Genomic DNA, 12,644 nt, shown 5'->3' with positions numbered 1-12,644 from the left:
TTATTATACTGCCACCTATTGCAATTGGCTTAATTGATTTTAATTGGCGCAGTAATTGACTGCCCCATCAAAAATCAATTATTTTCTCATTTTAATAAAATGGAGGTGCTTCCAGCAATGGCACCATTCTTCCATCCTGATGTTTATGTCCAAAGTCATAGAAAAGTTTAAAATTTTTGGAGTTAGTATAGAAAGCCTTGCATCAAGTTTTGCCGAAAGTAATGGCAACTTCTCTTGCTTTATATGAGACGTCTCGATCTTTGTGTTCACAATATAAGCAACTGCTGATTGCTCACTCAATACAGACTATAGTTAAGTTAACTATATGTTCCAGGGTTTTTGCAGTGTTGGATCCTCAGTTATGAAACACCCTTCTAGAAAATGTTCATCAAATCTCTTCATTTTTACTTTTCTGTAAATATTTGAAGGCTTACTTCGTTCAGAAGTATTTTTGAATTCTGAGAAGGGTTTTGACGCTATCAGAATTTGACATTGTTTTATTATCTATGAGGGTCATAATGGGGGGGCGCTAGCGAGCCCGATGAGCTAGGGAGCTGACCGCGTGAGCTCCGTTCACTCAGGCTCAATAAACAATCAATTCGGCTCCATTATAAAAAAAATTTAAAAGCGCGTTTCACTCCCGCGGGTGCCTAAATGTCAGCCGGCAAGCCCCACAAGCGCAAAAGCGCTGAACCATCGACGCCGACTAAAGCAGATGCCGGCAAGCCCGACGATGCGGCTGCCGTGGCTACGGCGGCCATCTTGAGCGAACTTCGCTCAATAAAAGAATTACTACTAGAAACAAAACAAGATGTGGGAGATTTAAAGACGGATTTTGCTGCCTTAAAAGAAGAACTTGCAGCGTTACAAACTTCAACTACGCTGCTAGAAACGAGAACAACAGCAGCCGAATCGGCAATAAAATCGCTGACCAAGCAAAAAAACCGCGTGGCAGCGCTGGAACAAGCGCTGGAAAATGCTGACAATCGTGCGAGACGGACCAGCTTTCGACTTCTAGGACTCCCGGAGGGTCGGGAGGCTTGTGACCTAGTGGATTTCTTGGCTGTGCTGTTACCTCAGCTACTAAAGATGAACGACGAGATCAAGTTGGATTTTGACTGTGCCTTCAGATTGCCTCAGCCAAATGTCTTTCACAAAAAATATCCCAGACCGATTCTGGTTACCTTGCTGAGGCACCAACAAGTACTAAAAATAATGCAACAGGCTAAATTGCACTCTCCTATAACATTTGAAGGAAACAAAATCTTATTTGTACCTGATTTAGCCAAGGAAACTGCGAAGAAGAGAAAGCAACTGCTCTCATACAGACCTCAATTGAAAAATCTGGGTGCTAAGTTTGGTATGTTGTACCCGGCTAGGTTAAGAGTTACTTATAATAATTCTACCAAAGATTATCTTAACCCTGCTGAACTTGCTGACTTTATTGAACAAGTAAAACCCACTGCTATTGATAAAACTTGATAGTATTGGTATTACTGTGCTGTTTGTTCACATATCTCACTGTATATTTACTCTGCGCAGATCACAAGTTATTGTTTAGAGTATTACTACTGTATTTTTATTCTATCTTACTGATAATGGAGTCAATGTTCTTCATATGTTGCCTGACCGGACGGAGCCTGCTGTTTTGGCTTCCCTCTTATCAGCTTACTAACCCATAGTGTTTCCACTACTGTTAGTTACAGTTATATATGTCATTGCAGTTACTGATGATTTTGGCCGTGCAGTTCTTACTTCATTCTTTACTCTCAGGTATTATACTATCAATAGTTGGATTAATGAATCTTTGTCATCTACAATATTTGATATTAACCCAAGATATAAATGTTTTGATGTATTTCAATGTCTTTAACATGCTTTTCCTTAAATGTGAAAGGATTTCACAATCAGGTGAAAAGACAGAAATTGCTCCGCTACACTGAACAGCACAACCCTGACCTCATATTCTACCAAGAAACACACCTTACTGACGCTGAGGCTCAAAAAATAGCCCCCAAATGGGCGTATGCTCCTTTGTTTTCTCCTGCAAGTGGCAGGAGGAATGGTGTTATTACTCTAATAAGAAAACGACCTGACATCAACATAATTTCCTCCTCCCATGATATGGAGGGCAGATGGGTACGTGTCACACTTGGAATAGGGGAACTTGTCATACATGCATATAATATCTATGCTCCTAATCTGGATTGTCCTGCTTATTTCGAAGCTTTAGCTAATGACATCAGCACTGTCGCTTCCCAACCAATACTTATAGGAGGTGATTTTAATTTGATTTTGAACCCGGAAATGGATAGGAAATCTAAGACCATATATAGGAAATCCAGAGCTTGGTACTGCCTGCAAGACCTCTTATATCAGCTGAAATTAATAGATCCCTGGAGGTTGCAGCACCAAAATGATAAATCATATACTTTCTTCTCTCCACCTCATGCCTCCTACTCAAGAATTGATTTCTTTTTGCTAAGTTATTCCTTACTACATAAAGTGGATACGACAGATATTCAACCAATCACTGTCTCAGATCACTCCTCCATTACACTGGTATTGAAGGATATTACTAAACCGACAACTACAGGTATATGGAGATTTAATTCCTCGTTACTACAAGATCCTTCATTCAAAGAACATGTCAATTTACATATCAACGAATACTTTATCAATAACAAAGTTGAAGACACCTGCTGGCAGACAACGTGGGATGCATTTAAATCATTCATTAGAGGAATAATCATCTCATTTGCTGCTAGGAAAAAATCGGAACGACGTAAACAATTAAAAGAGATGGAATCCTGTATTTCATCTATGGAATCTGCATATATAACTGACTCATCTAACATCGCTCTTCAAATTGCTTTGAATAAAAAACGATATGAATATAACCTTATTTTGAGTACTGCTGCTGCTTCCGAGGTCCTTCTTCAAGCTTCACATTATTACGCTACATCTAATAAAGCGGGACATCAACTGGCACAATATTTGAAATTGAAGATGGAAATTCCAGCCATTAAAACACCCAATGATATACTTGTAATGTCAGACAAAGAAATTTGTCAGCAATTCTATTCCTTTTATAATGATCTTTATAAATCTGAGGACCCGGCTTCACAGGATATAGACATATACCTAAATAATCTTACTGGTCCTAAGCTAGATGACAGTGATAATGATATATTAACATCGCCGTTGGACTTATCTCATCTCAAAGAGACTCTAAACTCCATGGCCAAAAATAAAGCGCCAGGGCCAGATGGTTTAACAGTGGAGTTTTACGTGGCCTTTCAAGACATATTGTTGCCATTTTTATTAGACTACTTGAATTATCTAGCAGAGCGAGGTATGGCAATGGGATCCTTTACGGAAGCTTTAATTATAGTGTTACCAAAGCCTGACAAGGACCCTATATTTGTTTCAAACTACAGACCTTTGTCGCTGATAAATATTGATGCCAAGCTCTATGCAAAACTCCTGGCTACTAGAATGCAGCTGGTCCTGCCGAAATTAATTCATCATGATCAAAATGGGTTCCTGAAAGGACGTCTAGCCAGTGATAACTCCCGCCTATTCTCGCACATCATATCGCTTACATCAAGTTCACCTTTACCGTATGTCACAATAGCCTTAGATGCGGAAAAGGCTTTTGATAGAGTGGAATGGTCATTTTTATTTAAGGTATTAACATGGTTTGGATTTCAGGAATCCTTTCTTCAAATGATTAAAGTTTTGTATTCTTGTCCATCTACCAGACTTCGCATTAATAATGTTTTATCAGCGCCTTTCAAACCATCGAGAGGTACAAGACAGGGTTGTCCACTGTCACCTCTATTGTTTAATTTAGCTTTGGAACCATTATTGATTGACATTAGAGCTAATACCTCTATCACTGGATTTCAACTAGCGGGTATACATTTTAAACTGACTGCTTATGCAGATGACATTCAAATTTATACTCACTTGGACTCTATACCAGCTGTGTTGGAAACTATAGCTGCATACTCCTTGGTATCTGGTTACAAACTCAACTCAACCAAATCTGAAGTTATGCCACTTTCTGGTATGCCATGTGGTGAAGAAGTTAGGTCTCTGGGATTGAAATATGCTCCTACTAAACTGAAATATTTGGGAATTTATTTTGGAGTCTCAATAGATGAAACTATGGACTTTAACATTTCTTATATAATGGATATCATCATCAATACCACCTCTAGATGGTCACCTTTGAAATTATCGTGGTGGGGTCGTTTAGATTCCATCAAGATGGTTTTGGCACCAAAAATTACGTATATATTATCTATGATACCGTTCTTGTTCCCTCCTGCAGCATACAAGAAATTTGAAACTGCAATGGTTAAGTTCTTGTGGAAAGCAAAAACACCTCGCATTGCTTTAAAGAAATTAAAATGCACAAAAGAAAATGGAGGAGTTAACTTTCCTAGTCTATATGAATATCATGTAGCCTTCTTATGTAGACAAGGCTCTAAATGGATTGATGATACCAATAACTCACAGCAACCTGCATGGTTAAGATTAGAAAATGCATTATTGCCGGAAGAAAAACTCAAATTCCTCCCCTTTGCTCAAAAAGATAATACATCAAGTAACAATATAATATTATCCTCCACTATAACTGCTTTGCGTGAATTAGACAAACTCGCTCCCATAAAGTGGAATAACACAACTAGTTCTCCTATTTGGCGTAATCCATGTTTACAGATTCAGGGTCGCTATATAGAGTGGAAGTCATGGAGAAGAAAGGGCTTACGGTCCATAGATCAACTATTAGTGGATCTTCAATGTGTAGACTTTGCAACACTAGTCAAGTTGTATGATCTGGAACAAACACATCACTACAAGTGGCTTCAATTAAAACATTGTTTATCGTCCTATCTTAAGAAGTTTAAACTAACTACTGAATTACCTACTTTAATGCAATGGGCTGTAACTATTAACTCTGTAACTGGACAGGCGTCCGCCTGGTACAAATTAATACACAAAAATATCTATAATCCACCTACGGTGTTATATGACATATGGGCTCATGATATCCCAGTTCCAACAGAGCAGTTTGAATGGACTGAAAATTGGCTTACATCATTTAAGGCCCTAAAATCAACTGCCATTTGGCATACTATACTATTTTTATATCACAGAGCCTATTGGTCACCTTCCAAACTCTCTAAGATTGATCCTACTATCACTAATAAATGTTGGTCTTGCATGGTTGAGGTAGGTACACTAGACCACATGATCTATACATGTACTCAATTGGTACCGTTTTGGACAGATGTTTGGTCTATCATCAGCAAGATTTTGCATTTGAGTGAAGATTTGTCACTTGCTATTGTCATCTATGGTGCTAGTGCTTTGAAAAATTGTAAACCAGATAAATATGAAGCTAGATTGCTTAAATGTTTGATTCTTATAGCAATCAAAACCATTTTATCTAATTGGAAGAACTTCTCAGTGTTGCATTGTAATTCTTGGTGGAATACTGTGTGTCTTTTTTCCAAATATGAGTCGTTAGCTGCGGAAAAGACTAATTCTAAATACACCTACAACAAAATGTGGAGTCCTGTTTTGACTTATTGTAAATCATAATACTTTCTTTAATAGATGCCAGAATGGTTACTATGTATTTAGTACAATATAATGATTGCATCTTGGTCTTTATTTATCTTCAATATCATTTTCATGCACGTCTTAATGTACACTGCCTGTTTTACTGCAATGCATAGTTGTAGTTATATGTTTTATGTTTTTGTACTGTTTACAAAATTCAATAAAACTGATTGAACTTAAAAAAAAAAATGAGGGTCATAATAAAAAAAAACGCCTAAGTCCCCTTTTGGCCTAAGGCCCTAAACGTTGAAAGTAGAAGCAGGGAAAATGTCCATTCTCAAAAAAAACGTCCAAAAGGAGTTTAAAAAAAAAAAAATAATGGCCTGCCTCTACGTTCAGCTGTTTAAATGCTCAGATGACCACTACGTCTAAACTTACACCATATAATCAACCTAAAAAAGCCTAAATACCAAACGCCCAAAACAAGGGCTTTTAGGCGAAGAAGGGGCCAGTCCTTCGCCTAAAAGCTGGATTCTGTCAAAAACAACATCAGTTACAGAATCCACCTCCCCCAGAAACGATCGCGGCAGGAGAGATGGCTCATCTCCCCTGCTGCGATAGTGATACCACCAAGTGCCACCAAATGCGGCACTTGGGATCGCTATCGCAGCAGGAGAGATGGCTCATCTCTCCTGCCACATTGGTGATTGCCCACTTACCGAACCGTGGCACTTTGGGGTGAGGATCGCTGGCAGGGGAGATGCCCTGCCGGCAATCCTCACCCCAAAGTGCCGCGGATCAGGGGGGAGGGCAATTACTATCACAGCAGGAGAGATGAGCCACCACTCCCCCCCCCCGATCGGATTGGACAGGAGGGAGCCCAAGCCCTCCTGCCCCAGCGACACCCCCCAATCATTCGGGCACATAGAAAGTACGGGGGTGGGCGTGGCTAAATTACAACATAAAATTTTGGAAATGCATGGCCGAGAATAGGTCCATAACTTGGAAGCATAAAGTGCTAGATCTATGGCTTGATGAAATGTCAGCACTTAGACCATTTCAGCCAGATAGATTTTACAACGTGCCACCTGGCCCGGGAGATAGGCAACAACATAAGCCGCAACAGTTTCCTAGACAGATGGGACAACACGCGGGGAGGCGTACCTGTAGGCAATTTAATAGCGGCTGCTGCACGTGGCCCAATTGTAAATTCAGACATGCCTGTAACACCTGCAGCGGCCCACACCCAGCCACCCACTGCAGAAATTTTAGGGACCAACGGTTATCCGCGCAACCTTCATCACAACACAGTGAAAGAGCTGGCCCCCTTCCCCATCAAGCCTAAAGCCTTACGCCCCTGGTTGCGATTGCACCCAAAGTTAGAAGATTCACTGGCCATAGAGAGAGGCTTCACAAATGGTTTCCTTATACTGTACATGGGCCCGCGGAGACATGAACATAGACCACCCAAGAACGAAGTATCCTGTCAATCACACAAGCAAGTATTCCACGATAAGATAGCAAAAGAATTGCAGCTAGATTGGCTCGCGGGCCCCTTTGACAGTCCTCCATTTCCAGACTTCATTATCTCTCCCATCTGTGTGATCCCAAAAAAGAGCCGGGCAAGTTCCGGCTCATTCACAGCCTATCTTATCCGGCCGGTTCTGCAGTGAACGATTTCATTGACCTGGCATTATGCTCCATTCAATATACATCGCAAGACCAAGCAATAACATTCATAAAACAGTCAGGCCCCAGGGCCAAGCTTGCAAAGGTGGACATTCAATCTGTTTTCAGACTTTTGCAGTACACCCAGACTCCTTCTCATTGCTGGGATTTCGTTGGAACGGTCAGTTCTATTTTGACAAATGTATGCCCATGGGGTGTTCAGTATAATGCGCTTACTTCAAGCAATTTAGTACATTTGTGAATTGGGTGTTTGGCCAGCTGACATCACTAGGATTAGCAGTGCATTACTTGGATGATTTCTTATTCATTGTGCAGCGGGAGCGGGACTGCAAACACATACTGGCGACATTCAAGCGTCTCGCCACCCAATTTCTATAATCAGGGGCGGGAAACTGCACGGTGACACCAGGAAATTCTTTTTCACTGAAAGGGTGGTTGATCGCTGGAATGGTCTACCACTTCAGGTGATTGAGGCCAGCAGCATGCCTGATTTTAAGGCCAAATGGGATCGACACGTGGGATCTATTCAGAGTAAGGTAGGGGAGGGTCATTAGGGTGTTCAGACTAGAGGGCCGTAGCCCTTATCTGCCGTCTATTTCTATGTTTCTAATTTGGAATTCCGTTAGCCCAAGACAAAATGGTGGGGCCAGCGAATGTGCTCACCTCCTAGCAGAGAAGATTGATAGACTCCGTAGGGCAATAGGTGAAATTGGTTCTCGGAAAAAGGCGATGTTACGACAGTTCCAAGAATTACTGGGGTTACTAGGGTTTGCCACCAGGGTGATTCCCATAGGCAGAGTTTTGGCTGTAATACCTTTCTTGATAATACCTAGCATTCTATTCGCCTTCTTTGAGGCCGCTGCGCATTGTGCCGACGGCTTCATTGTTTTGTCCACTATTACCCCCAAGTCCTTTTCTAGGGTACTTTCACCCATTACCAGCCCTCCCATTGTGTAGCTGTACTTTGGGTTTCTGTTTCCCACATGCAAGACCTTATATTTCTCTACATTAAACTTCATCTGCCATCTCGTCGCCCACTTTTCTAGTTTGTTCAGGTCCCTTTGTAAATCTTCACAGTCCTCTTTTGTCCCAACTCCACTAAATAGTTTGGTGTCATCTGCGAATTTTATTACTTCACACTTCATTCCTGCAGTGGCGTACCAAGGGGGAGGTGGGGGGGGCGGTCTGCCCCGGGTGCCAGCCCTGAGGGGGTGTTCCCGGCCTTGCCGCTCAGTCCCCCCCCCACGCCCGAAGGACCGCTCGCCCCACTGACCTTCCAGCACACCTATGAAGCAGCCCGCAGCAGGATCGCGACGTCAGCAATCCCTGAGCTGCTTGGGCGCTGCTTCCTGTGCCGCGGTCCCGCCCCTCCTCTGACGTCAGAGGAGGGGGCGGGACCGCGGCGCAGGAAGCAGCTCCTAAGCAGCGCAGGGATTGCTGACATCGCGATCCTGCTGCGGCTGCTTCATAGTGCGGGGAGGCCAAGGGGGCGAACAGTCCTTCGGGGTGGGTCGGGGCATCAGGCCTTCAGGGTGGGGCGGGCGGGCAGGCAGGCAGGCAGGCTTTCAAGGGGGAGGGGGGTGACAGGCAGGCAGGCCTTCAAGGGGGGGTGCAGGCCTTCGGGGGGGTGCAGACCTTCAAGGGGGTGCAGGCCTTCAAGGGGGGGACAGGCCTTCAAGGGGGGGACAGGCAGGCAGGCCTTCAAGGGGGGGACAGGCCTACAAGGGGGTGGGACAGGCCTTCAAGGGGGGGACAGGTCTTCAGGGGGGGTGCAGGCCTTCGAGGGGGGGTGCCGACCTTCAAGGGGGTACAGGCCTTCAAGGGGGGGGGGACAGGCCTTCAAGGGGGGACAGGCAGGCAGGCCTTCAAGGGGGGGTCAGGCCTTCAATGGGGGGACAGGCCTTCGGGGGGTGCAGGACTTCGGGGGGGTGCAGGCCTTCAAGGGGGGGAACAGGCCTTCAAGGGGGGGACAGGCCTACAAGGGGGTGGGACAGGCCTTCAAGGGGGGTGCAGACCTTCAAGGGGGTAGGACAGGCCTTCAAGGGGGGTGCAGGCCTTCAAGGGGGGACAGGCCTTTGGGGGGGACCCTGGTTTAGAATTACACAGAGGGAAGGGGGCGTTCAAAGAGACATGCATATGCCAAACTTTGGGGGGGGGGAAGAAATAATGGGTCTGAAAATAGAGAAAGGGAGAGAAATTGGACACAAGGGATGGTGTGGAGGAGGGATAGAGATACTGGATAGAAGGGTAATTGGGAAAAGAAAGGGAGAGATGGTGGACTCTAGGGTGGTGGGGAAAGAGGGAGAGATGCCGGATGAAAGGGTAGTTAAGAAAAAGTGGATCTGTGGAGGGAGATGAAAAAAAGGAAAGATACCAGACTTCCTGGGGAGGGAAGGGAAATGGAAAGGGAGGACAGAGTTGGCAGATGGATGGTTAGCATGCAGAAAGAAGAAAGAAGGAGACCCTGGCAAGCAAGTTATCGGAAGAAAACCAGAGCCTTGGACCAACAAGATTTGAAATATAACCAGACAACAAAAGGTAGAAAAATTAATTTTATTTTCTGTTTTGTGATTATAATATGTCAGATTTGAAATGTGAATCCTGCCAGAGCTGGTGTTGGACTGCAAACGTGAGCTAGGATTTAACAGAGAGAGGAAAAGTTTCTTTATTTTATTTACACCATAGCGCCAGTGTGGTTAGGAGAAGCCAAAGGGGGTGAAAAAGCTATAAAACCCACCAGGAGTTTTGAAAAATTCACCCAACTGGGCAGGAAAATCGAATTGAAAAACCAATTCAATAGGCTGAATCGAATCAAAATTTTTTTTTCCTGAATCTGGCAGCATTAGTTTGCACTACTGTCTTAGACTTTAGGACCTGGGATTGGGGAGAGATGGCATCCTCAGTACTTTATAATGAGGATTTGGTCAAACTTTTGAAGGGTCTGCAGAAAAAAAATATTGTATAGGCCGGGGACATGAGACAGCAGGAAATGGGAACTTTTCTTCCTTCTATTTTTGTGAATGGAAAGGCTGAGGATGTCAGAGAGTTCAGTTAAAATATGTGCTTTATAAGAAAATATAATAATGTGTTTTATAAAGTTTATAGCATAGCTGGCCTACCCAGTGAGGTGTTCCTAGTGGTGATGGTGGCAGCGTGTCAATGTGTTGAGAGGAAGAGGTGGTCTGGGAAATTCTGCTGAGCAAACTCCGGGCCCATTTCCACCCCCCAGTTAGTCCACTCCACTCAACTGGTTCACACACTGAGTGGGTCTTTGGGTGTTGTTTTGGGATCTCTTCCAGTGGTTTATCAATATCTCCTTCTGGTCCAAGGAAGGAAACTTTGTTATCCTTAGCATTGACCTACAGAATATGTTTGTAACAGCGCTGCTTGTGTGGCATTAGGCTATGTAGTGATCGAAAGAAAAAAACAGACCTTTGCACATTTTTGCACTATATGGTGGGTGTATGAGGAGATTCACATTTCCTGCACAGCTAAGTCCATGTGAAGTTACCTTGTGCTGTATTTGACATCTAGCAAGGTCTCTGTTTGAAAGGAAAGATCTAAACTTAAAAATGAAGTGGCCAGAAGTTATGGTAAAAGCAGATAGTGTAGCTGGTTTTAAGAAAGATTTGGACAAATTCCTGGAGGAAAAGTCCATAATCTGTTATTAAGACATGGGGGAAGTGTCTGCTTGCCCTGGATCGGTAGCATGGAATGTTGCTACTCTTTGGGTTTTGACCAGGTAATTAGTGTCCTGGATTGGCTACCATGAGAATGGGCTACTGGGCATGATGGACCATTGGTCTGACCCAGTTAGGCTATTCTTATGTTATGTTCTCATCTGTAGGGGCCTTTGTTTTCACTTTTTATTTTAATGTATTTTTTTTCTGGGAACTTATCAATGTTTTTTTATAATGGAAGAGAATTAATGTGTTTGGGATGAGGGGGTAACTAATTTCTTCAACTAAATAATTCAATCCACCTCAACCAGACATAGGAGAACTCACGCACCATTCACACACCCTCCAACCAAAAACGTCAAAAGAAAAAAACAGTTCGACAACCTCCTAGCCATTCGAGCTGCAACACTCAACCCCCAACTCTACAACCAATTGACATCGACCATAGACTGCAAAACCTTCAAAAAAAAAATAAAAACCTTTCTATTCAAAAAACACATAAAACCAAACTAACACAATCAGAACTGTCCCAAATATTACCTGCAACTACTCCATATGTACTTCTGATGTCATGACAATTCAGACATAATTTATGTTATGTTATGTTTGGAATATAAAAAAATTTTCACTGCCTGTTCTATTCTGACCATTTATTACGTTTCATGGTCATTACAAAAAATATTTTTTTCCATGGGGGGGTGTCAAAAAATGATGGGCCCCGGGTGCCACATACCCTAGGTACGACACTGCATCCCTGTTTCTATAACAGCACATTTGTGTGACAAATCTGTTAAAGAATACTAGTGAAAGTCAGCAATAATGCACCTAAATGTAGATGTGAATGCTTATGCCTGCATTATGGCAAGTATAAATGTTTATAACCAAACGTAGTACCATGCATGCACAGGTGATAGAATTTTATAAAGTAAGCACTGAAAGGTTGGAATATCCATGCCCTTCCCATTTAAATCCATCTTGCACCTAAGCACTGGAACAATTAGGTCGTCAGTAGCGTAGTAAGAGGGGGGCGGGGTGGGAGGTGGTGGTGGTCCTCTCTGACCCCCTGCTTGTTGCTGACCCCCCCACTACCACACATGTGTGCACCCCTTCCCTTCCTTCCCCTTGTACCTCTTTAATTTTCCTTGTGCGATCAGCATTATGAAATTGTTGCCCGCATCAGTGTCGCCTGTCTTTGACGTCACTTCCGGGTCCCGTGCTTAGGAAGTGACATCAGAGGGATAGCCGATGTGACGCGGGCAGCAAGTTTGTGAAGTTGCTTCCGCTTGGAAAATTAAAAAGGTATGGGGGAAGGGAAGGTAGTGCGCGCATGGCAGCGGGGAGTCTGGAAGGAGTGGGGATGGAGAAGAGAGCGGGGGAGGGGTGCCACTCATCCTCGCTATGCCACTGGGTCAAGTTACAAAATAGTGCCTAAGGGGAATATTCAAAGTTTTACTGTATAATCGTATGCTAATTGCATTAGTGCGTGCTAAACACTAAAGATGCCCATAGGAATACAATGGGTGTCTTTAATGTTTAGCGCCCTTTGATAAATTCCCCCTTAGTGTACTTATGTTATATGCTACATTACTAGAACTCAAATCAATGCCAACATTAACCCCAGTCACTAAACAAACATTTTTTTTTTTCAAAGTGATGGATCCTGAAAAGATCAGCAAGACAATATTTTTGTCCGCCAAT

This window comes from Geotrypetes seraphini, chromosome 6, assembly GCF_902459505.1.
Source record: "Geotrypetes seraphini chromosome 6, aGeoSer1.1, whole genome shotgun sequence".
In the NCBI taxonomy this organism is placed as follows: Eukaryota; Metazoa; Chordata; class Amphibia; order Gymnophiona; family Dermophiidae; genus Geotrypetes; species Geotrypetes seraphini.
This window is presented reverse-complemented; position numbering follows the sequence as displayed.